Below are 26,042 nucleotides of genomic sequence, written 5' to 3'. Positions count from 1 at the left end.
ACAATATACTGAGGAGTGCTCATTCTCCGCTTGTTTAATTAATCTAGATGCCAAACGTCGGAGACGCGATATAAAATATAGGAAAAAGAAAACCTTGCTGACACATACAGACGCCTGACGAGAATCGAGATCCTATGGTTCAAGATAACGAAAACACACGAGTGGAATATCTTAGGGAACTGTCAAAAATACAGGTACAAGCAGGGACTCCGTACAGCTGTAATGATAACTTATCGCGAATAATCTGTGTAAAAGGATTGGCAACAGCGACGTTGTTGAAGTAACGGTTGTTTCGATACATGGCAGAAAATCTAGTTAGTTCTCCTTTATGTCGTCAAAAGGAAACATACATCGATGTATTGAAGATTATGGTAGCAGACGATGTGGGCTACATTTATTGATTCGAGTGACAATAAAATTGTCTGGCTAAAGAGGTGCTGCGAAGCCTTGCAGACGCGATATATCGCCCTACGGTATTTACGGTAACGAAACAACAGTAAGTCGATATAAGGCGCTACTTCGTTTAAAGCTTAACATACATCTAACTCAAATGAGTCTCTAATTTCTAAAAAAGGAAACCTAATCTGTGCTGTTTCTCACTGTATAATAGTTATTACTGTTTTTTTGTGCCACCGATATTGCCCCATATTATGGGGCAATTACTCGAACATTCCTTAAGAAAGGCGTTTCGACAATGCATTAAAAGTCTCAGCAGAAAAGGCTGTATTCAATGATAACGTTAACTCTAGAAAGGTGTTTTAAGAAGAGCGTTAAAAACGCTTCGCATATATAGAGGCAAGAGTGACAGTTCGCGTCAACGTCATACTTAAGATTCTCTCAGCCCATCCAATATCGTTTAACATTGGCTTCGTTTGAATGTTTTTTTTATCGATTGTTACATATATTAGATTTCTGATCTACGACGAGATTGTCGGCAAGCAGAAAAATAAGATCTCGGATCGGCATTTGTTTTATCCGTCGAAAACACAACGTACGGTACACTGTAGCCTCGGAGCCCTAAGCTTGACTAACCTGCAAGGCGAAAGAAAGAATAGATAGTTGCAAGACGTACTGTTTATTTAGTAGCGTTTTCTTGACTCTATGCTAAGTGACTCAGGTATATAAGGTCGGTAGGGTGTTCGTAGACCAACCGACAGGATTAGGAACAGTGCTTCTGTCATTTAGAAAAAAAAAAAAGGTAAACCGACGGTCTAGAGGCTTTACGGTTTTTAATTATCATGAACGGGCCGTTTCTATTGCTAATTATTAGCTAGGTGAAAGGTAATGTAATTAACAACAGTTTAGATTGTAAAAATTACATATTTAGCATGTGAAATGAAACCGTACCGGCAGTCACATGGAAGAGTCTAATATGAAGAGGGTTCTAAAAGATGGAGATTTATAAGTGAGCTACCTAAAATAAATACTATATATAAAATAGAATGTGGTGCAAAAACCCTTTGGAGGTTTTATTAGAAAGATAAAATTTCGCATGACTTTGGTGTTAATTTTATTCGTAAACTCCTAGTCGGTCGCTATAGTAAAGTGCACATAGGAAACAAGACCTAACGTCTCAGTAATCATGTTTCCGTGATATGATTAATGAAAAACTCGGCACAATGATTATGACTCGAAGGACAGTCATGGATATCCCTTTACTTCTAAGGCTAAACACCCAGCAAAGCATCCTCCTTGATTGACGACACCGACAAAGCAGAAGTAACAATATAACTTTCTCATATCAACCATCTGACGGACGGTATATGTAAAAGCCATGTTAGATATATATATATATATATGAGTAGAAATTCTTACAACAGCTTAAATAGAACACCCAAATTAGACCTTCATATTAATGCCACACGATTTAACAATATTTAAAGGCACGTTAACGTACAAGCGTATACATATATGTAAACATTACGGTTAGTTTACATTTTTATTAGCGTCTACGCAAGCGTTACATAGCGTCGCTGCGGACAATGGAGTTTAAACTCAAGCTTAGTCTGCAGCGGACCATGTAAAATAGTTCACATAGGAGAATGTCCTCTGGAAAGCGTCAAAATTTATTTATCTTCAAGCTGCAGAGTCACCATATTACCCCAGTTCTACCGTGAAATTTACCATGTCTGTAGCTACGGTAAACTAAACCAAGAGACCTCTAACTCATACGAGATACATCAACAAAATTTTTACATTTTAGTTCGCGAAGGACCCTAATGCTCAGGAAGGATGAGCATAATTCGAGAACTGCTTTGAAAGCCTCTTCTAATTTTTTGCAACGAAAATTGTAGCAGTGAAATGCATTTTTATACCGTATTCTCACTGAAGGGCCCATACAGCAGCTCAGAAAGCTTGCAAACGATTTCTGAGTGAATCGGGCAGTTTAGTCATCGTGTGACAGATCAGGCTAATGATATTTTGCGCTCGATCTAAAAGGCCACCATGTGCCGAGTTTTCGATGGCCAACATGATTGTGACACATCAGTTCCACCATGTTCTGTAATCTGCCTGATAATACATTCGAAAAATGTCAGGGAAATTTTTGGAGGACGAGCACCTTTTTCGCATAGAGACAGACTTATCATGACACAGTGACTTGGTGAGATCCTTCCAAAAAGATCAGTTTTTCGCCAAATTAGTTTCAATCATTTTTTGTTTTCTATATTTATGAGGTTTCCATTTTAATACACACACATTTAAAATAATACGTGATTTATTTAGAGATAATGTCTTTCATCTCAACGCTCATGGTATTCTATTTATATCGATGCCGTGGACAGTACAAGCAGAAGTTTCTATGCCTTGACTTACGAAAAAAGAGAAAACTGAGAGATTAAGTAAAAGTACTTGGACCTGTTGGTACCGCAACTGATTGCTGCCTCTCTTACCTAGGCTCTAATATCTTCCTGTTGTCTGGTCTTCCTGCGCAGAGATGCAAACGGGGGCGCAGTGTTTAGCGCCGCCGCTTTACGAACCCACATCATAAATAATTCACCAATTTTAAACTGAGGCAACAGCGGTCGCCGCTTCAGCAGCTACAGCGCCAACTCGACGTTTATGTACATTGACGTCGTGTTCTGTAGGACCAGGAACAGACTATCTATTCACCGTTCAGACCAGACGTGTAGGATCTTCTTTTCGTTGCTAGGAAATCTCTCGGCAATTTAAACATTTGTCATCGCTGAGTCTGCCACGGATAACGCTTATCGGGAAAATGACCGTTGATCGCTCCGCTTGGAGAAACGAACTCTTGACAAACACAGAACGTTGCAATATACTAGAATTTCGCTATTAAATCTATAATTATCAGCAAGCCAATGGCGCTCGAATGGCTCCAATATGATTATAAACAATATCTCATATTATCTATATTTTCTCCATCGATAATTGACAGATCAATACTAGGTCTTTGATGTGGTACGAACAATGTCCAAAAGAAGTTCAGGAGTGTGTTTAATTTGTTTTTGTACACTTCTCTATCTGCATGAAACCTAATCCGAAGGAAGTTTAATATCAGTTACGTCTATTGGAAAGACGAGTCTTTGTTACTGTTCTGGTCAGAGTCGTCATTAATATAACAACGAGTATCAGACATAAGAAGTCCACAACAATTGTTTAGTTGATTTCCGACAGGTGTCAAAAGATTGCGTGCCTATTTTGAACTTTTTTTCCGTCTGTTACGGTAATCAAGCATGGCACGTAGGCTACCCGCTATACACATGAACTTTTCACGCAGTAGACAATACGTTTCTCTTTATTACGTACAAATAAAAGCCGCGCAGTACCTGTTCACTTCTACTGCGAATATATATATATATATTAAAGAAGTGGTAATGCCGTTAACAAATAACAAAGCGGGCCTTTTCCATGTAGGTATAGTATTCTTAATAACCTGGCATAATATCTATACGGATGAAATTACCAACTCTTTTTTTAAACATTACATTTATTATCAGAAAACTCTACAGTATCACACGGTTTAAGTCAATGCGGTGTACGATAGAAAAAGCCTCGTACAAAAGGAGAAATCAGCGTTTACGGAAGTAAGGTTCTAAAACTGAAGGATTTTATCGGGTCTGCTCCATATCTAGTATCCGTAACATCTATCTACGGGTATAAAATATGACCTAAGTTACGCGTTTTCATGCCAAAAATGCGAAGAACAGAAGCCGGCAATAATTCTATAGCTATATTTCATGTAGCTGTAGAATTTCTTATCGTAGGTTATTTTAAAAATATGAACATGTTCTTTAAGAAGTTATAGTGATAATGGTTTTTGCAAGGCGTGATTAGAAATTAGTTTTTCGTGCAGCGATCCGCCCCATTGTATCGGGAAGTTAAATAAGTAAGATTATAATGGATACGAACATGGAACCGATTGCATCTATTTACGCTCGACACTCACCGCATCGAGGTACGCGCGTGGATAGCTAAATGCGCCAGTCAGAACTAATAGCGTAAAGTTTATTAGCTAACACTCTACTGTCATTGCAAGCAAAAGGAAACTTTCCACTGTAGACTACCTCTTACGATGTCAATTGTTTTGTTCGCAGTTACCAACATAGACAGTAGAGTGTAGAAACTTATTTCCTCTAGAAAGACGACCTGTTGACGACGACACCGACATGTTACGTTTAACGCACTGCCTATTCAAGAAAGCAGGGTGTTATTTCAAGAACTGAGTTTCTTTCCTGCTACCCTCGTTCATTTTGCATCAGTTGGATGCGTACTTCTCTTACGTCTGGGAGCCAGCTGCTTTTCCTGACGGATATGCGTCTGTCTTGTAAATCATGAAAGGCACGAATCCGTCACGTCTTCTATTCCACTCTGTGCAACGCAATATTGGCCTGTGGACAAGTAACCGCGTAACGGCGCTCACCCTACATTTCATTACCAAACGCCATGTCAGGCGTCTTATTGCTTTTAAGCTGGCTACAACTGGCTGAACTTTGTGACGCAGTGGACCGGTTTCCATTTATGTATTCAACCACTATGGGACCTAGCAAGTATGTAGCCCTGTGCGAACTTGTGTTGCTATCCAAAGAGACACATGTTTGCAGTGTATTCAGTGTAAACCTGTCATGCGTGGTCTCGTAAGACTCTTTTCAGAAAAAAAGCTAGACGATCGGGCAAATCGCTACGAATTTTACTAAGTTTACTTTATACTTTTCTAATACTTAACATTTTTTTAAAGATATTTTACTTATTTAAACATACATAAACTTTATTTATTTAAACATAATAAAAACATATTTTTTACGTACTACGAGAGTCCAGCATTTGCATTTGCGTGAAAAACTACAGGGTCTTCTTAGGCTTTGTGGCGGGTTATTATCATATAAACTCATATATAACTAGATCCCATTGGATTTTTTTTTGCCTACTTCAAGGGTTTTCAAGTTAATCTATTATTTTTTTTCAACTCCTAATTAATTCGCTATATTATATAAGTGTGATCTACCTTACTATCAGTAACCCACACATGAGCTCATGATCCATGGAAGTCAGTCGTTGTACATGCTGGAATCTGCTGATCTTGTTACTACGCGGGATAACATGCGAAATGGTGGTTTTATTGTGATTAAATCCTCTTAGCGCTTCCCCAAATCATCTAATTTTCTGTTCCCTTACGAGGCTTAATAGAGACTACCTATACCCGGCAATGACGGTGGTGGTGGTGTGACGACAATCGCGCCAAACCTGAGGGAAAAATGGAAAAGACGATCGTTCTATTGCAGATGGAATGAGGGGTAAGTGTCCGGGTACTCGCGCGGAAAGCAAGCGATATCCAAGGAAATGTTTGAACTCGACTTGTCCCAGAACAACCGCCTTAAACAAAGTATGTCAACTTGAATAAACCCTGCTACTCGGCCGTTCCCTATTAATCAGAGTCGTTGTAGTTACCTCCGCTCAAAACGGCATTGACTGATTTCTCTATCCGTCCTTCGTACTGTCGGGATATCCGAGAGAAGTAAATAGGGGAAAACTAATAAGAAGAGAAAGAGTTTGTGTACAAGATTCGCTGCTTAAAAAAGGAATCGAAGCGTCGTCCCAAGAGGTTCCACGGCCGTTGCGGGCTTGCATCTGTACCCACCACAAGTGCACAACATAAGAGGTAATTGAAATCAAAAGCATCAGTAAGTCTATAGCAGAAAATAATCATAATTAGGACAATGGCTAGTCCTACTGCAATTTTCATGATGTACAATGTCGATATTATTGAGCAGAAAGATAATCTCACAAACGACGATGGTTAATAAAGGCAGCTCAATATTATACGAAGGCTAGAACTATATCAGATTCTGTGTAATAGCTCTATTTCGTTAATCTGGTCTACTGTTTTGTATTTAGTTAATTTTACTAGTCGAATATTTTCCTTTCAATAAAAATGTTGTTGCCTCGGTCTGATGAATATTGATGAGAAACACGAAAACCTCTCTTTTTTATATAGTTTAGAATTAAGCATTACAGTAAACATTCTAGTCAGCTTAATTATAATGGGTGAGTAAAGGTGCACAGGTATCAGATAATTCTCTAAGAGTCGTTAAGTATTATAGAACATCAGCTGACGAACTTAACGGCAGGTAGTAATATAAGCAGTTAGCATTAAGGACAACGCTCAAATCGCCATGGGAATGAGCTTATTAAGCCATGATGATACTACTCAAGCAAAAGTGTCCATTTGAAATAATAGGTGTCGCTATTTCTGTAAAGTAAACGCTCACTTTAGTTGCGTAGAAAAGGCAACAACACATTTCGACGTCACCATCTATTGTTATGCGTGTGGAGAAATGCACTGGGTAGTCGCGAGTACAAAACCTTATACCTGATTTCTAGCGTTGAAATCAAGCTTAAGGTTTCTCTAGAACCTTTTTTTCGTACCGATTCACGTCGACTGTCGATTGAGTGAAGAGCGAAATGAAGAAATGACTGTTTCTGATAATCCTACTATGAAAATGGAAAAAAAATAACAAAAACAGCATAATTGCTCTGACGGTGTGAAAATATCTGATGATGAAGAGCTTCCAGCGCAGACTTGTATGAACGATTATTTGTATTTGTAAAACGCCGTTCTTAGTTTATAACATGGATGCGCGACTTTTTAGCTGGGTTTCGTTACTCGTTCCGATGAGCTGCAAAGTGACACAGATCCCGTACATAGTCGCCCGGTCTTTAGGACGAAATAAAATTACTCAGCTGTAAGATAAAGAGACAACGATCTGAACGAAGTTTTACCTGATACATTTGGCAGTTGTATGAGCGACCGCATGTTAAAAGCATTTGTATGTATCCATACTTCAGTGCAGCTGCATAGCTTGTCTGTTGCAAGTGCGCTTGTACATCGTGTATTCGATTTGTCGCAATGAGGTAAACTCCAATTTTAGGACTCATACATTTAAGTACACGAAAAATATTTATTCACGGTAAAGGAAACAACAGTGAAGCGGAGTATGACAGGCTTATTTGAGGTTTGTTTTTATGTGTAATGATGTATAATTTTAGGCATTTTTAGATCACTGCATGAACATGCATTCCACACGTGCAGTGACACAATGATGCGTATAGCTGGGATCAATGCGGTACTTAGCTCAAGCGAAAAAAGAACATGAGTGATTCAGAGCTTAGTTAATGTATGCTTAATATGTGAATTTCGAAAACTGTGATCTACGCTATGGCCTACTGACGATAGCACTTCAAATGTCACATTTACAATCAGGTTTTGTGTCGAACGGGAAAAGGCCTATTGTAAACTTCGTTTAGTCCTTGCCATCTTTTGGTCCGTCATCACGTAGACGTCTTCTCCTTCTGCATGACCAGCATAGTGCCAATAGCTCGATCTCTCTGGTAGCCAAAACACAACTAAAAAAGTAACAGCTGAAAATACGCCATATGTTTCCCAATTCGCAATTCTCTTTAAAGGTTGCGTAGCCGCCTGGTGCACGAGCCTTTCGCGGAAGAGCGGGAGTTTTCAAAACTAATAAAGTTTCCTTTATTCATTTTGAAAACTCTCTGTTTTTTTTCTTGTTTCATTTGTCAATAGTCTGGTATTTATTCTTACGTGACATTTTTGATACCAGTGCACCGTATAAAATTCGTTTGTTCGAACAACAGATGTAATTTTGTTGAAGCTCACTTCATCAGTTTTGACATTCGTTAAGTACAGCAAACAGGTTATGGTATACGGTCTAATGGCGAAAACTTTTATTAAACTTGCCTCGTAACACTCTTAGCTAAATGGCCAAATGCCAGAAATCCGGTGGCGGCCCACATGTATTGATCGTACGCACGTATCTATCTTGTCATGCGGTAAGCGGGAGCATCGACTCAAGCGCCCCCTTCCTCTTTTTTCCCTGCAGAGTTCCCGCTGCACAGTCGAGCTTTGCGATTCAAGCTAGCACATAGGTGATAAAGGTTGCGAGGACGTCTCCCAGCATCTGTAAAGCAGCGCCATTACTGCTTTTGGCACGTCGTCGTGTTTGCATTCACCCCCGGGTCGTCCTCCTTTGATAACGCAGAGAATTCTCCCTTCGTCAGCACGACGTCCTGTTGGCAGAGAGACGAGATCCGCCTCCCGAACAGGACGAAATGACTAGTACCTTCTTTGGATGGGAACCGTTTTCTCGAAGCGACATACGGCACCGCTAGTCGAACGGCTTTCGAGGTTTCTATGACGTCGTTCAAAGAAAAAATGGTCCTCGCTTTCTGTGGCCTTTTTAATGTCTCGCAAAATAAGAGACAGTCGCTTGTAAACGGCAAAAAAGCCATGGCTTCTTTCCGAAGCTATTTAAGCTTCGGTTTTATATATTTTTTTCTGCTTTCAACTATCAATGGAAGCTGTGTATACGAAAGAAAAAAGGTAAACGAAGGGTTATATTCTAGTACGTTTAAGGGTACCTTCCGGGCATCACGACATCCGGTATCAGAAAGATTACCATGTCAAATGACTGATGTTCATTCAAAATATTCGCAGTTTCATCGGGCGGAACGGAGAATGCTAGCTCAAGTTAGCCGCCTCACTCATTCTAATCGCTTGAGAAGTTCTCGGCTGATGTGTTTGAGCAGTTGGATAATTCGAGGGAGGCAATTCTCTTAATATTGCAACCGCGTTTACTGATCGAAGGGAGAGACCAAAATGTAGTTAAGTTACCCTGTTCTTCACAGTTGGATCCAGCAAAGAAAACAACTTCTGTTAGCCGTATACAGCCTCATATTGTTATTGAATAATTCCCTAGGATCACTGTATATAAATGTTCAAATAAATGCAAGAATCGCAACTTATTAGTTAGTTTCTTGTCGCCCTATACGGCCACTATGGTTAGTAACTAGCTTTTTTGTACATTGCCAACATATTAAGTGAGGTAAATTGTAGGGGTAATTTATTTATTTATTTCCCTACCATAAATGCGTCCAAAAGCTTACCCTAATTAGTTGAGCCTTCTATTCATTATTACATACGCTATATTACATACGCGTTGTATGTGTAGATATAAGAAATAAATAAAAATAATAATAAAGCTGCTTGTCCATATTAACGTATTCTTCAACAGACGCCAGATCAACGACTTATTAGGGTCGCGATTGAGTCACTTTTTGAGAATTGAAATTAGACAGCTCGATCCTTTCGTCTAAGTGCCCGTGTATGATGTTTCACAAAAACATCATACACAGGCACGTAGACCCAATATTAACAGTATCGAACATTTCAGAGGCATTTTTTTTCACATGTGTGTACTCGAAGCTGGCCTGTTTGCGTTGAAAAAACACAGATTGATATCGATCGCCGTCATCTTCCTATTCACCGTAAGATAAAATAATTTGTAAGGTAATATATTATGCTTTAGCTTGTTAAATATGCCGACGACTGGTCATTGGCTACCAGACTCATCAACTATCGAATATAAAAACGTAGATGTTTCATAGAAAAGTGTTTATTTCTACAAAAAGAAAAATAAAACTGTTGATTGTAGTGCATATCTGTCCTACACGTTCGTACACAGAATTTCGCCAAGCAGCCTTTACCTAAAACTGTTTAAAACCGTAACCAGTAAAACAGAAGCTATTCAATACAGATACAAAGGGGGTTCAATTAGCAGCTTCTGCAAGAAGAGGTCGGCGAGATATGGAAACGTATAAACGTAGAAAAGAATGAAATAGTTGTTGTCGACCAAGTTTGACCTAGGTCGGCAGAATAGACGGGTAGAAATACCCGAGGCAAAATACTCAAGCCATGTGACAGGCAATCGGCGTTACATGTATCGGGGGTTCTACACTTTACCGTGTTCAAGGTAAATGACAAAAAAATATATCTATTTAGGTTCAAACTACCTGTCTGTTATTTGACTTGGCTAATTGAAGGCAGTCGACAAAAATTAACTACCTTCCGCGTAACGGCGATAGTCTGAACTAAAAACTTTGGGTCAGTTTCCTCGTGAGGTAAAAGTTTGAAGTAGTGAAACCTCGTCAGCCAAGCTATACAGTTGAAATAACTTTGTGTGTATGCTTTTGTATATATTGCTAGAAGTCTGTATGCATCTGGATGTGTCGATTCGCCTTCTGAAAATGGTCTACGTGGAGCGGTAGCTTTGATCTTGTGGATCATTTGGGTAGACAGAGTCGACATGCGCTGAAAGGCTTGTAGTCAAAGGTTGATTTTCTTTCAAGTTCTATAGAACTGCGCAAAATTGGGCTTTCAAAATGAATTGGATTTTTTGCATTCTCGCCACAGATGGTTGAATGGAATATTCTGAAAAATTCATTGAAAATCCGTTAGCTTTCTCAACTCTACTGGAATAATATGATATCCCTAAATGTTATCGTTTATTCCATATCTATATATAGCAACAACAACCATATAGCTCAGATGTTACGTTTCAAGCAGAGTGTTTATCACTTGTATCCTATACTTTTTCGATTAGCACCAAACAGGAACGATAAGATGGCGTGAGCAGGCTGAAACAGAACCTTCTGAAAGGCTGCGATAGTTCTCTGAATAGGAAACACATCAATAAAGAACTCTGTCGTGTACGTAAAAAGGGAACTTATTTAATTGTAGAAGTTAATGGCTACTACAAAATACTCAACGGAGCAACTAGAATTTGTTGCAAATTTTTCTGCTATATACTCCTAAGAATGACGACCCTAAGCTAACTGATTTCGATAATAAATATTGTATTGAGAGCGTCACGCTGGTCTGTATATAGCGGAACCGTTATAGACCTAACCGCTGAAGTACCAAGGCAAGGCTGAAACAGCCAGGTATACACACGATTACGACGATTAATTTGTTGTATTCATTTACACATACGCTCCACTTTAACCTAGGTTTATTGTTTTCTTTATCCAGTTTACTGTAGTTAATCTGTATTAGAATTTATTTAACGCAGTAGAAACTGTACTGCGTTATGTCGAAGCAAGAAGTACAAACGTCTAACAATTCTTCGTGAAGATTTTTTTTGGCCAGTTGTTTAACTTGCAAGAATTGCGCTCAATCTGGATTGATCCACAATCCATGTCCATCAAACCGCGCTGTAGCAAAGACTCTGGTTAAATAGCGGTGTATAAAAGTGCCAAATTTTTAAGTTCATCAAATTTGCCATCAAAGTTAGCATAGCAACGTTGCGAAACCTTTGAGCGCGGGAGAGAGAGAGAGAGAGAGACGGCCAAAAAGGATAGTGAAATCCTGCCAACGAAGAAAAGCGCCGGCTAGTAACGATGGAACGAGACGTCGAACTGCTAGACAGAACACACGTTCCCAATGAAAAAGAAACAAAAAAATAGAAGAAATATCCAAGCAGAATGAACAAACGGAACAAGTAGATAACTGACGCTAAATAAATCGCATGAGATGAAATTGCCAATGCAGCAGAAGGTCAACGCTAAACAAAATGGACACTCAGAAAAAAAATCAATTCCTTAAGGCATCTACAATAGGCGCTATGCAGATTGCTAGAGGCAACCGATTGAGAGTAAAACCTATAAGTTAACCCCGAAAAGCCTAATTTTAACAGTGAGAGATATAGAGGGCGGAGCACAAAGTAACGTGAGAACATTTTAGCTCACAACAATCAACTCCTTACTCACACCCAGTATCGAGATATTTTAACTTAGGAGAAACCTGGACATTAACAAAAAAACCGAAGGTATTTAATCTATGTTATTACTAAACGAACATCCAAATCAAAATAGTGAAGGTATAAAAAAAAACATATAACATTAATACCAATAGAATAATACGAGATCATCAATGCATTGCACAGTTTCTCTTTACTCTCAGATACAATGCCGATGGCATACGTAAACTTTGAAGGAATTATCGAGCATTAATGATCTTCGACGAGCAAAAGGAAACAACACTTTCTACGAACCTGAAAGTACATGCATCGTGTGTTTTGTATCCGACATCGCCGTTCTACAGTTCATCACGAGGTGCGTCTACGTTCGGATTCTAGCGTAGACCATCACGTGTCCCTAACATTGGCGTAAAACGCGTTATTCATAGATCACGGAAACTTGTTCTGTGCTTAATTGCGGCGTAGACTAAGGCCAGTGGAAAAAATAACGATCTAATTGCAATTGTCTGCGTAATGCTGCCAGGCCATACTGTATATTCTAAAATTGGGATACTTATTCAATTCAAAGAAAACGCTATTTGCAGTATTGGAATATAGTAAAAAACTACTCACTTTCATGGTTATACAATACTAATTGTCTGGGACGAATGTCTTATATGAGGCAAGAACATTCCAGGGCCACTAATAGCACACTTATACCAAACGACACCCACTGTTTTCTTAGCAGACAGAATTACGTTTACATAAATACGACTTTTTGTCTTTCAGAGCAAAATCCGGATCTCATTGCGTCGACACCTATTCCCATTGCGGCCATTTATTGGAATGGTCATTCATAGAGCGGCGTTTTTTCAACAATTTTTGGCCTTCTCGTACGTTTCGCAGCTTGAAGCGTTGGAGTCGTTGGGACACTAGCACGGAAGCCACGAGGTGTGCTCGGCCCCGTACCTGCACGACCCCCATACGTGTGCGCCCTGCACAGAACTATACCAGCTTATGCTAGATCGAAGTGAATCCAGCTACGTTTGCATAGGAATAAAAGCAGAACATAGGTTCCCTAATATGCTTGCTACATTAGCAAGGCTAATATGGGATCATGAAGGAGAATGTCATTCAAGTCTTCGAAAACTTTAGCAGTTATTATTCTTTCGGTTGACAGCTATGGGCACACACCCATTATGGACAACCCTTGCATTATCCTCTACAGTTATGATAAATCACCCTTCAATTTTCTGGCTATTTAGTCAACATCTCTTACTCCCCAGGGTTTTGCCTAATATTCACTGTGAATTACATTTGCAGAGGGGTGCATCAACATCGACAGCTTACTACAACTGGCCATCAACGATCGCTCAATACAAACATAGTGTTCCTACCACTGCTCCGTTCAATGCATTTATTGTAAACCTCCATTTTTTTAGCCTAGACTCGGCCACACTGGAGCGCACACATTGATCGCGCGATAGGCAAAGATGCCACCTAGAGAAAATCCTACCTATGAGATTCTACCTTGATTACATGCATCTTAATTGGCGGCGTTAGATGTCTTCGCATTATGGACACGTTTAACAGACTGCCCGCTAAATTCGAAATAGGGATCAAGCTCGGTATCGGCCATTTGCAGGATCACTATGTATAGCTTTATACAACGAATTTCAATAGATTAAGGATGACTAAATACTTGTATAAAAAGTATACGCGTTAACTAGTCAGGTATAAAGCTGCTTTGTATCAGTCTATCACCAATAAGTTGCATTTCAACACCCAACTCTGGTTGTTCAATAACTGTGGTAGGGACCTGACAGCGAATGTCTATATTTGTATGCCGTTTAACAAATAAAGTAAACTATCCGTTACCCCACTCCTATACATATTGTGATACTCGCTTTTCCGCATTTAATTCCAACATATTTCAATAGGCACTATAACCAACATGTTCTACCAGACAAATGATCACGTATTAACTGCCAATATCTGAAAAATCCTTCGCGGTCCGGTATCGCGGCGCCGCACGATAAACATAATAAGGATAGTAAATAATAATAAAAAAAAGACAGAAAACGATTATCTATAATTAGAATTTAGACCGCTTACGGGCTGTTCGCTAGCCATACTTCAGTATAGTTACAGTATAACAGGCGTTGTTGCTGCACCGGAAGGCAAAGTTTTCAGTGAGGAAATAAAATTAAAATACTCTTGTCGAGTGTCTATTTCTATTAACGGCATTAAACAGCGACCTCTTGCCGGTGCGATTGTTCCCAATTCAGTTAAACTGGCGATTGAAATTATGCCTTTACTTTGAGATAACATAGGACGTATAAAGCCGGCGAAAGATTCCGGCAACATATTCTAAATATCTACCGAATATGGTGGGTCGCTTACAAGATTGGGCTAGAGTGTTACTCTAAGGCAATATAATCATATATGGTAAATATTTCCCATATTTAAAGCATGTCGAACTGACAAATGCAAGGACAAGTTATATGTTAACTTGCGTTCCCCTACAACATTTCCAACATAGCACACATCCACATGTCTTCGAAAGCTCACCATTACGGTGTGTCTTTTCTCCGGTCACTCTCTAATAAAACCGATTTGTCGCACTAAGACTCACCCCGCTAACTTGTACGTTTGAATAATGAATAATATTTATTTGAAGTTTAACTTGAAAATCTATCGTTAAAAAGAGACGCATTCGTTAGGTAAGTTGTTTGCAAGTCAATTTGACATAAGTAAGTAAGATGACAAGCACATCAACACATTATTTTGAACTTGCCGGGAAAGAAAAATGAAGGAGGTAAGATCAATAGGGTAATGGGCAACTTCAGTCGTCCTCTGTTATCGTGTCGTTGCCAGGTTTAACGTCCAATCAGTTGTAGATGAATCTCGCGAGGGTAGGCAACATCATTCGTCAACGGTTTTACGTTCCGCTGGTTTTATCAATGGTTTTTTTTTTGCATAGCTTCCGAAGCGAGATTTTTACAACCTACATTCCTATTAGATTTATACTATGCATTGTGCGTTTCGAAGGTATGATCTTGTATGCGTTCGTTACTCAGTTCAAAAGAGAACATCAATTCCTTATATTTGCCAAATAGCGTGTAACCGAAAGGAAACGAAAGGAAAGGAAAGGAAAAGGCAAACACGTGGCAGTTATAAAAGGCAAGGAAGGCCCACATTAGCGCTGCTAATTTTTGTGTCAGTAGTAACGCCCAGAGGTCGTATACGTGGTCGCACCGGCCACAAAGACAGAAACATAGTCACTTGAGTTATTTTCTTAGACGCACATAGTTTAGTTAGTAATACAAGCAAGCATTACGCAACGCTTTTGGGAATAACTTCATCTTGTTTTGCAAACAACTACTGGATAAAGAGAATTACTATATAGTTATATTTTAGCATCGGGGAAATCCACGCAGCGAGATTGAGACGTACAAAATAGCCAGATGTTTTTTTTAGGTATTGTGGAACTTAGTATGTAAGTTGTTCAATAGCCAAAGCACAGTCCTATCTATCCATCCACACAACTAAAATACAACACACACGAAAAACCTATTTGTAGGATAACTTGGAAGCCTCCAATAAACATCGGATCCATCGGCAGCATTGCTTCAGAGCGCGCTTTGACTTACAAGTAGGTTTCTCTCTAACCTTCTAAGTGGACTTCAGCTAATACTTTGGTTTCGTCGTCTTTATTCCTCCTTATTTCTTCCTCAGAAATCTCTTTTTCTTGGCCTTTCTCATGCAAATCATCTGGTCATCGGTTAACGGTTGCGTACTTGCTAATAATAATAATAGCAGTAGTAGTAGAACTATTCAGTACTGAATAGTCTAGTCTCTCAAAGTAATAACGTTATAAGGAAGTGGGCTGGGTGTAATATATTCTGGTGCCAATGTCGCTAGATATTTTCACGGTAGCTATTATAATGAACCGACAACAACCTTTCGAAGGTCAGAGGAAACACTTAAAAGACTGAATGTCGAGAAGAAACCCAAATGGGGCTGATAATATTGAATTAACACCAAGCGCTCGCCAGAAACAAACAGTTGATATTGGAGGCTAAAAGCGATGGCATATTTTTTATTTCGTCATTCTTTTTTCAAACCCGTTAATTGGTAGGCTTTGCGGAAAGCCTAGCTTTTTCTTGCGGATTCACGAACAATTTACTCGTAAATTGGAGGTAGACCATATAGAAACGACATTATCTTAATAAGCATTACTTTCAAAAGATACAGGGGGCTCTGAGGATTGTCGAGACAAGAGTACCTCCAAGATGTTGTCAAGTGCAAAGGCGCCAGATAAGGAAAGTCCATAGAAAGGCACAATGAGTAATATATAATTACGTACTTGAAATAGGAGTTTCGCCGTAATTATCTTTACGGTATGAAATTATTTAATAGGCCATTTTAATTGATAGCATAATAATTGACTAGCTACAACAAAAATACGGTAGCGAAGTTCATATGTAGCGTATAAATCGATGTGCATATGAGAGCGTCCGTTAATCTTCTTATCATCAGGAATGCACAACGTTGACGGATGTATATTAGTATTTTTTTATTATTTACGAGTTCTAGCAGCGTAAAACACTACCGAAATTATACAGTTTATCCTTATTATTCTTCACATGATTATGGCCTACAACACTGTCAACTACTGTTAGCGTCCAATGGCCGTAAATCAGCAATACATATAATCGACTTAATCCTCTTTTCGTTTACATATCTTGGTATGGTAGGTGCTTCTGAAAGGTGTACCGAACCGCAATTTGCTATGGGTCTATGATAAGACCAGTACTAATCGCTAAATTAACACCAAAACACGCGACGAAACATATAGGTTTCTTTTACTTCCTCGAGGTATACTACTAATAAGGAATTTGATCGTTTTCCATAGATGCAAGTTAATGCAGCCATTATAGGGTACCCATTAGTGCTTTATATCACTGCCACTCATAGTTCTCCGGCTATCGAACCAACACGTTCAAGTCACTTTACAAGGAACGTACTCACTATGTTCCGGGGAAAGACCCGAAAGTCTTATCACTAGCATCGTTTCCTGCTTGTTATTGCCATGATCTTTTCTGTTTTTCTATCTCGGGCCGCCACTACTCCGGGATGTCTGGGAACACAAAAAAAAAGTGAAGGTTTTCCTTCCATTCCAGAAGAAAATGCCCCACTCAAGAGATCCTTCGTAGCATTTGGACAGTGTTTTGAAAGGATCAATAAGAGCTCCTGTACATGAACGTTCGGAGGAACCCGCAAGACGAACAACCGGAAAATAGGTCCGAAAACAACTAATGGTCAGACTCTAGGCCAAACCATAACCGTTCCGGTCGAGTGGCCGTACAATAAAGGCGAATGTTTGCGGAATGGCCGAAAAAATATAGCAAATCAAAGAAGGTGGGAAATAGTGAAAAAGAGACGGAAGATGGGTATATGGTAGAAATGAAACTGAAAAAAGCTCTATCCTTTTTCTTTTTTATTAGAAGACGTAGTTTTCTTTACGGGAAGGAGGATTTTGGGCCCTCCTATACTTCTTGCCTCGGGAAGACTATCCCCGTTTTCTCGTCGCCTATAGTATGACCCTCATCGAAGGATCGTGTTTCGTTGTGTCGACACTCAACTCGGGCCAACGTTTCTTTACTTCTTTATAGTGAGGTTGCAGAGGGCAGAAAGCCGCAAGCGAAATATAAGTTTAACCCCGCAGAGGAAGCGTAGTGTGAGGGACGCTCTAGGTAGAGCTATCAAAGCCGACCTGCTTCTGTAGGATGACAAACCAAATAATGGTCCGAAGCAACAATGAAAAGGCGGAGAATATCAAATAAAGATAAAGAAAACGCTAAAGCAAACTTCAGCCAGATAAAGTAGGACTTATGCGGTAGGAGTCATCAGTATTCGGGGAGGCGAAGGTCCGCAGTGTCACTATTACACTTTTTCGAAGACGTCGGTTTTATTAATGGAACGATCCGAACGAATGAAGCACAGATGCGTTTATAAAGTCACAGTAGGATTTAAAGAGAACCGTAACCATTTTGATAAAGATAGAGACAATAATATATGGTAGAGAAGAGACATTACGTTGAAATTGTCAGGTGGCATGATTATACAAGATTTCACCATTCTCGACGAAGTGAGGCTTACTTAAGTTGTTGCAAGTATAGAATCTATTTCGAGGTCCGTTAATCATATTAGCAGGTGATCTTAAACAGCATGCTACTGTTCGGCATGTCCTTGCTGTAAATTTCACTTTATATATAGACCTGAATTGTAATTGTCGTCCTGAGCATGTATAGGTTTAAGGAATGACACGTCTCCATATCGTACTACTGGCGACAGGGTTGCGAAAGGCGTTCCGGTTGTCCACTCGCTATTTGCCGCTTATGAACCGAGTGAAAATGATAATGGCATTAACTAATAGGTGTACGCCGAGTGTACTATCGCTTCATCTTCGGAATGGACATAACGCTTGACTGGTTCGTGGGTAGTACAATGAGATATGCTGTTTGGAATACGTAAAGCTAGGAGATAATCTTTTTTCTAGTTGCGATCAAACGAAAAACTCAAATGGAGCCATATACCGTTATTTAAATGTTCGAGTAAAATCGTTTCGTTTATGGCTCCAATCGCCTCTGGATCTTAACAAGTACGAGCATAGGTAGGTTAAGATGAGTTTGATTTTACTTATGACGGTGCTAAGTTCATTGCAACGTGCCGTCCGACCTCGACTCTAGTAACTCGAAACTGTCGAAATTTTTAACTTAGAAGCAAAGACAACTTTGTGTTATCTAGTAACACAGATTTTTCGTAGTTGCAATTATCAAAGGCGCTCAATAACTTAGTTTAATAGTAGGGGTGACCAATGAAAGAATGTAAATTGTGTAAAATTTGCAGCGCGGAAATCGACTTGTTGTCAAAGGGGATGATTTTTAGGAACAAGAAGGTGTCTGCCTGCCTGCCTGCCTGCTCGAAAAGCCCTTCTTTTGTACTAACTACGAGCATGACTGGGGTAATAGAATTCTTAATGGGGCTCATTGGGAGTCAAAGAATCTTATTTGATCGGGTCAAAAGGAGTCTTATCATTGATCATCTAAGTCGGAGGCTCCACCAAATGGCAGCAATGAAGAAGGACTTAAACAACTGCAGTGACTGCGTCCAGACATCACTTAGTCCGTACTGATATTAAAGAAGCATTGCCATTATTTAGAAAGCGTACGTGTAAGCAGTTCGTAATTAGAACAAAGCGTTCAAAGAGATAATTAGCATATATACTTGGATAATTCGTAACTACAGAATAGCAATCACCAGTGGCGCTAAACGCATAGCCTAATCGTGTACAGTCTGTCCGACTTAAGTACAAATCCATTACATAGCAAGCCATTGTTAAGTAGAGTCTTATTTAATTGTGCCAACATAAAACGGAAGGATAACTTAGTTCCATTAACTCAGCCCGCTGTTATAGCCGTGCAAAGCGACCAGCAGAACGAATACGCAGCCTAGAAAAATACACTGATTGATTTATTTGTCTCAACTTTGATTCGATTTCATTCTTTAGATTTAGTTAAAAGCGGTAGGCTGTCCTTGTACCTTAAGGTTAGCATCGAATTGTTATAACCTTTTTGCCTTGCACAGGCCGATGTACGGCACTGACTTCTAGTCGTTTCTGGACAGCGGTCCACGGTCAGAAAAGACCGCTAGGAAATCGATGGTGCAGTCTCTACTGAAAAATCACGAACGATAATTGTTAGATAGTTAGACTTGCCTCCCTGAAATTATCTCTTGATCTATATAACACTACAACCTGAAACCATTTAATACATTTGTGCAATGATAGCGCGTCGCTTGCAATTAGTGGCGTAGAGATCAACGAAGGCTGAAGAAGGCCAAAGTGAACTCCTAGTTCTTCATGACAACAGCAACGACCGAACATATTCTTACATAGGGACCAGCGTTAAAGCCGATCGGTTTTATTATTTGGCGTACAAGATACAGGGACGCTCTGCGTCAAATGAAAGCTTTATTTGCGAACCAACTCATTAATTTAAACATCTTGCCCTTTAAAGTCCATAAAAACTTTTGACGATGTTAACACTCTATTTATTTGATTTTTTCTATTTGCATAAATTACGCGAAATAAATACGATTTTCGTTATTGAGATATACGTGCGAGAGCGAAAGTATTTCTATTTGACAGTAAATTATTATAATTTTTACTAAACATCTACAAAATATGTCCCACACACACACACACAGTTGATAATGTACAACATATAGCCCTCAAATATCCATATAAGCTCATGAAATTTAAGAATTTAAGCTGAGCGGGCGTGTTTTACGCTTAGTTACGTGTCTAGAGCTCGCATCATCTATTCATTGGCGTTGTAGTGTTCAACCTGAAAGAGCGCACCTAAAGCGAGACGATCCTACGTCACCGCCTGCAACCTAGGAACGCAGAGGTTTAGCTCTGCCGCAGCCTAGGTATGTACCTGTGCAGACATTCATTTTTGACGGGATAGATCCTTTCTTATCTCGTCACAGTTACGGCTGCCATTGTTATCTGCTGCCAGCAAGGAAAACATCCTCCCGCTTTTGTGTGTGAGTGAGCACCTTGATTACGCTGCTGGAATCGAATACAGGTTATACTTTTACTAAGATCTGACAGTATTGAATGAGCTCGACAAACTATTCGTAACTAATATTATAGTGAACTGCCAGTGAAGATGAATAAACTTGTATATATATAATGCATGTCGGTCGTATCTATCTGGCCGAAGAAAGTCCCCGTTATTGATTTAATAATATCCAGTGGTAAAGGTAACCTAACGCTTCTCACCTCCTGGCGAAGTAAACGCTAGAGAAGCCGATGTTGCAAGCTTTAATTCCAAATGAGCGGACGTTCGGTGGCACAGTATTGCGGATGCTTATCAAGCTTACGTGCTTCAGAATATTATGCTGGATCTAGTGAAAGAAAGTCTTGTTTATGTTATATGTTTAACCTTGGAGATAATCTAGGCCCGGTGTTATTCTTGGGGAGGTAAAAGGGTTTTAGGCTATTTTGAGGTTGTAAAAGGTTTAAGGCGTTTTATAAATTGTGATTATAGTAATGAATGATCATAGTAATATATAATCAGTTTGCATATATTCAAGGTCAAAAGGTAATCGTACATAAAACAAAGGCAATAAAGTTTTGTAGGGCAGGTTGTATTGCTGTCCCAGCTAATTTGAGATAATAATTCACTCGATCACTTTCTACCCCATGAAGAGCTTTAGTTACCTCGGTACCGTTATACAGACTAATGAACGGTCCTGTACGGGCATATTGGAGAAGGTGGTTACTTCATCGTTTGGCTCTCGAACTATACTACGGCATGAAGATTGCATCTGTAACTCGTACGGTACAATCCAGACGATATAAGGTATACCTCAAATGGGGCCTCAATCTAGACACGTCATGCAGCAATCGGCATAGATCTCTTAAAATCGATACGTCCCTATTTATTAAAAATCCTAAGGTGATTTAACTTCCAAGCGACCCAGCTTAAAATACACCTTCTTGCTAACGGTAAATCAAGTCCTCTATAGAAGTTAAATTGCATGACATCTATTTACACTCTCACCTGTTTCGCCTTTTATAGACTTCGTCAGAGTACACTGGCAGCTTACACAAACTCTCAGCGAATCAGATACGTCAGATTTTAAATAAGTATATATAACTTTATAAATCGACAAATGCTTCGATAAATGTCTCGATAGTTTTTCTCATCAAATACAACAAGAACTTACGAAGAAATATTTCAAAGGCGTCGCCAGAAGAAGAATAGCTGTACCTGTCTGACTAGCTATAATAAGATTATAGCTTACGTAACTGAGGCAATAAAGCTTTATTTGTCTGATATAGTTATACGTTAATAGTTTGTGTTTCACGGCGACGCTCAATAAAGGAATGAAGCAAGACACACCCTTTTACTACGGTTAATACATTCGAAAAGCTAAAGCGTTTGGTCGAAATTGCTTTTAGCCCCATTCTGATTCGACTATGTTATAGTAGCAAAATATTTATCAAAACAACCAAAAAAATATTTATCCTCGTCGACTGGATAATGCAAAATTCACAAAAGGAAAGTTCAAGGACTACCGATCCACAGGCCTCGAAGTCCGTCCTTACCTTCGGGTGGGCTATTCGGATGTAACGGCTTAAAATGTGAATATAATTCTCCTTTAAACTCGAAACTTACCATGAATTGAACCCTAGGACAGTTTAGTTCGCCGCCTCCGTTATGACAAGCCTAAGGGTACTCGATTGTGATATATCTAGCCGTTGATAACATTTTTAGACATACCGTTTCTATTGAGCATGGCGGTCACTCAGCTTCATTTCATGTCAGTTTTTGAAGAAAAGCCCGTTCTGTTGAAATCTGCACGCAGAGTGATAGTCATATTTTTCGCATATCACGAGACTGGTGATGCCCTCTTATTTCCTCACTATATGCGTTCAAACACCATTTGATTTAACTTTTCCCAAAAGCTCCTATGCATGCACATAACCTACAACATACATTTCAGATACGTAACTTTATAGAGTATATCCTATAGATCGATTGCATTTATTAAGATAACGGTGATTTTTCACCTATAACTTGAGGCCGAACAGCGGATTTAAAGTAACGAACGTTTACTTCGTTCTTAGCTTGTCGTAGTCATGAGTGAGTGAGCACATCGTTAATTTTATAGAATTTCAGAATATACTAGTTTAGCAGTGATCGCGTTGTTGCGTAAAAAAATCAGCTATTTTTTTTGACTACTCGACACTACCCCCCTTTAAGGCTAGTTGTAATAGGTGGTAAATCGCAGCAGAACGAAGATTCATTCTATCGATTTCAGCTAAGGCAAAGAACAATGAAACAAGTGATGCGTTTGGACCGCGCCGTACTCGATTGTTGTTGATTCGAGGGCGCCCTCTGCGGAATCGAGAAGAGAAACGGCTGAACTTCCTCAAAACGTTTTGTGATACTATGAGTTAGCAAAGAGATGTTTAAGTTAAAAGTTACTCGAAAATCAAAATGACTAAAAAGCTCTGGAAACATTTTGCGGCCTCCGTTTAATCATTTGTATTAAGTTGTTGTCCAAAGTTAACGGGATATGTATGACATATTGATCGAAGTCAAATTAGGTTGTCGATCATATGTTCTTACAATCAAAATGGCCAATTCTATTTGAAACCTTGCCTGTATGAAATTGATTATCTTTAAAGAACTCAGTCGTACTTCAATGTTGCAGATACTCTTCTAATAGCGTCTGTACTTTTGTTCATAAATAGCACACAAAGCCAAACTTTTATGCAATACCTGCTGTTGCTATTGATAATCAGCCTGCCTTCGGGTGAAGGGCTGTGTTCAGTTACCTTCAGCAAGAACCCCTGGCCGCTTACGCGGCGGAGTCCTCCTTCAGTTGGGGAAGCAATATTTGGCAGAAAATTATTTACGCAATGAGAATGTACATATTTAATATCTCATAATAAATAGATGGAAAGGGATTCCGTTAATCGGGAGATACAGTATATGGCTCTGCGGGGATTTGATTATAATGTGTGGTGTACAAGCTTTTCGTTAGAGTTGTAAATAAAAATTAGTTCGCCTTTAGCCTACGACAACGATGCTGCTCTCACACGGAATCGTTTCTTCGAACGTGGCAATCGCCGTTAGTTACGTAGCCCGGAAAGATACCTAATAATCAATCAGTGAATGATTACGTCAAGGAAATTTTTAGGATTAAGGGGCAAGTGCGGACTCTTGACAAACCAAGCGCCTTTTTTTCTTATTATGTAAATTCTCGGATTGAATCGCTGCAAAGATTGTTGACCATAGTTCACGTACTTCTCATTCTCATGCCAACGTCGCCATATTGCATTAACGGTGTAGTAATTAATGTAAATATAGTGTACACATATTAATCATTGTTGGATCCTATGATTTCTGACAGTTTAGTGATGAGTGTTGAGTGATGAAAGCACATATGTAAGGGATAACAGGATGCTATATTTTAACGAGTACTAATAAGACGTTAACTGCATATAGTAATCAAAAAAGATAGTGGCTAATGCCTGATATGGGTTTGATCACCTGGAGAAGGCCCGTCGGGTCCGGCAAATATAATATCGTTCTACACAACATAATATATGGCCTTAGTATGCTTAATCGATAAACACTTCGTACCCCTACCGTTCACACAAATCCTCGCTCAATGCATAGCTTCGATTAGGACACAAGGCACATTTCGAAGCACATTATATTGCCAACGGGCCATGTTAAAGCCAAGACTATATTTTACAACTTTGAAATCAATTCCTCCCAAGTTGTAGTTAGAAATAAACATCTGTGTAGCTATAACTATACCTGAGATACTGTCCATCCGAATTGATCACAAGCCTTGGCTAATAATAGCTCCATCCATATAATGTCGGCCGTGTGCTTTCGTGCATCCAACTCACTTAATAGCCTTATCGTTTTAGCAACTGGTTATCCGAGGGAAAAATAAGGAACTATCAAGCCAAAGCTTTTAGTACGAGGGAACACATTTTTTTCGTACTGTACCGTATACTTCATTTACGGCCAAGCACATTTACATAAACCATTAGCTCTTCGTTTGCTTGCTTCGCTCTCGAAGAGGCCAGGGGAACGTCGTTACTTATTACTACGGTGCGCGTTTGCGCAGGGGCAATCGCTCCGTCATCGTTTTGAAGCCTCCTGAGGTCCATGAAATGACAGCCAGGACGGGGCGAGGCTCTGTTCTCTGTTATTCGTCTTTCTCGCCTTTTCGACGCCATTTTCGCCTTCACATTAAAGAATATACTTGATTTCTCCCTCGCGAAAAACGGCAAGTAGTAGAAGAGATAGAGCAAAGCAGCCAGCTTTCTGGCTTTCCTTCGTATAGCCTCCCTTGCAGTGCTCTCTACTTCGCCAAAAACGTAACTGCGTAGCCTTTATTAATCTCTCTAACGAAACAAGGCAGGGCCAATCTAACTGCGCGAGGTAAACGTTGGTGAAACCCAAGAGAAATATGTTTGGGATTTAACAAAAGCGCTTGCCGGACCTTTGCTCTGAAGCTTCGGATGTCAGGAGCTTTTATGACTACGCGCAAAATAAGAGACCGGAAGGCAGGAAGTTCAAATGCCGGAGCAATGCTACCACCACCAGTGGCGTAGCGATATTCGCGCTTATGCAACTCGAAAAGAATAACGAAGGAGGGCAACTAAGATTTAGGAATGAGCTCGCTGATACACCTTACGGAAGATGGCTTTTTTTTCAATATTACACCGAGTCTCTTATTTGTTTTACAAGACGGAAGTAGCCTTGAAAGACCTTAGCTGAAGTTTCGCCCACGCGTTTGATGGAAAGACTTAAGAGCTTGTGCTTCTGATGCACTGGAGTGTCCTTTAACTTTTTTTTTGCCTGAGCCTTGAGTAACTATTCTACTATACAGGTCAATTCACCTCCAGGGCATTGTATAGGCAATTTCAGATCCAACCAATATGAAGAACTGTTAATCAACATAAATGTAGCTATAAATTATTTTATATGTACGTATTTTTTTCATCTCCTAAGTACTTGATTCAATTAGCTGAGCGATGGAATCACACGAACGACAAACCTAGCCTTCGAGAAAGAATATCTTAAACGAAAATAGGTACATTTCGAATCTGTTTTATGAGCAGAGTTGCTAAAAACTCCATGCTGTAACTCTCCGCAGCGATGTAGAGCTAGAATCGCCACCTATCATTCCATAAGATCGAGTGGTTCGACGCAAATTTATCGTAAGTTAGGCTGACTATGTATGGAAATGCTCTTTCAGACTCTCTAATATTTTGAAAACATAGTTAATGCTATACTTCTTATTACCTAAACAGACAAAGCTTTTGTTCTTGAGCGGTTGATTTTTACTATCGTTATTGAGAACCGTGTTAAAAAAAGG

At 39.4% G+C, this 26,042-nt stretch overlaps 1 protein-coding gene and 1 long non-coding RNA gene across 10 annotated transcripts in view; one reads left to right on the top strand and one right to left on the bottom strand.

Annotated features, from left to right (window-relative positions):
- Nmdar2 (glutamate ionotropic receptor NMDA type subunit 2) overlaps positions 1-26,042 on the top strand; it is a 64,399-nt gene that overhangs the window by 2,703 nt on the left and 35,654 nt on the right. The gene's annotated exons all lie outside the window — the stretch shown is intronic.
- Positions 19,588-21,869, bottom strand: LOC147758259 (uncharacterized). Its single transcript, XR_015323096.1, has 4 exons — positions 21,349-21,869; positions 20,908-21,032; positions 20,482-20,694; positions 19,588-19,794 (listed from the first exon to the last, which is right to left on the bottom strand). It is a non-coding gene; the product is annotated as an uncharacterized LOC147758259 (long non-coding RNA).

This window comes from Varroa destructor, unplaced genomic scaffold (genome assembly GCF_002443255.2).
Source record: "Varroa destructor unplaced genomic scaffold, Vdes_3.0 BEIS01000001.1, whole genome shotgun sequence".
NCBI lineage: Eukaryota > Metazoa > Arthropoda > Arachnida > Mesostigmata > Varroidae > Varroa > Varroa destructor.
The sequence above is the reverse complement of the archived record's forward strand: the minus strand, read 5'-3'. Positions and strand labels throughout refer to the sequence as shown.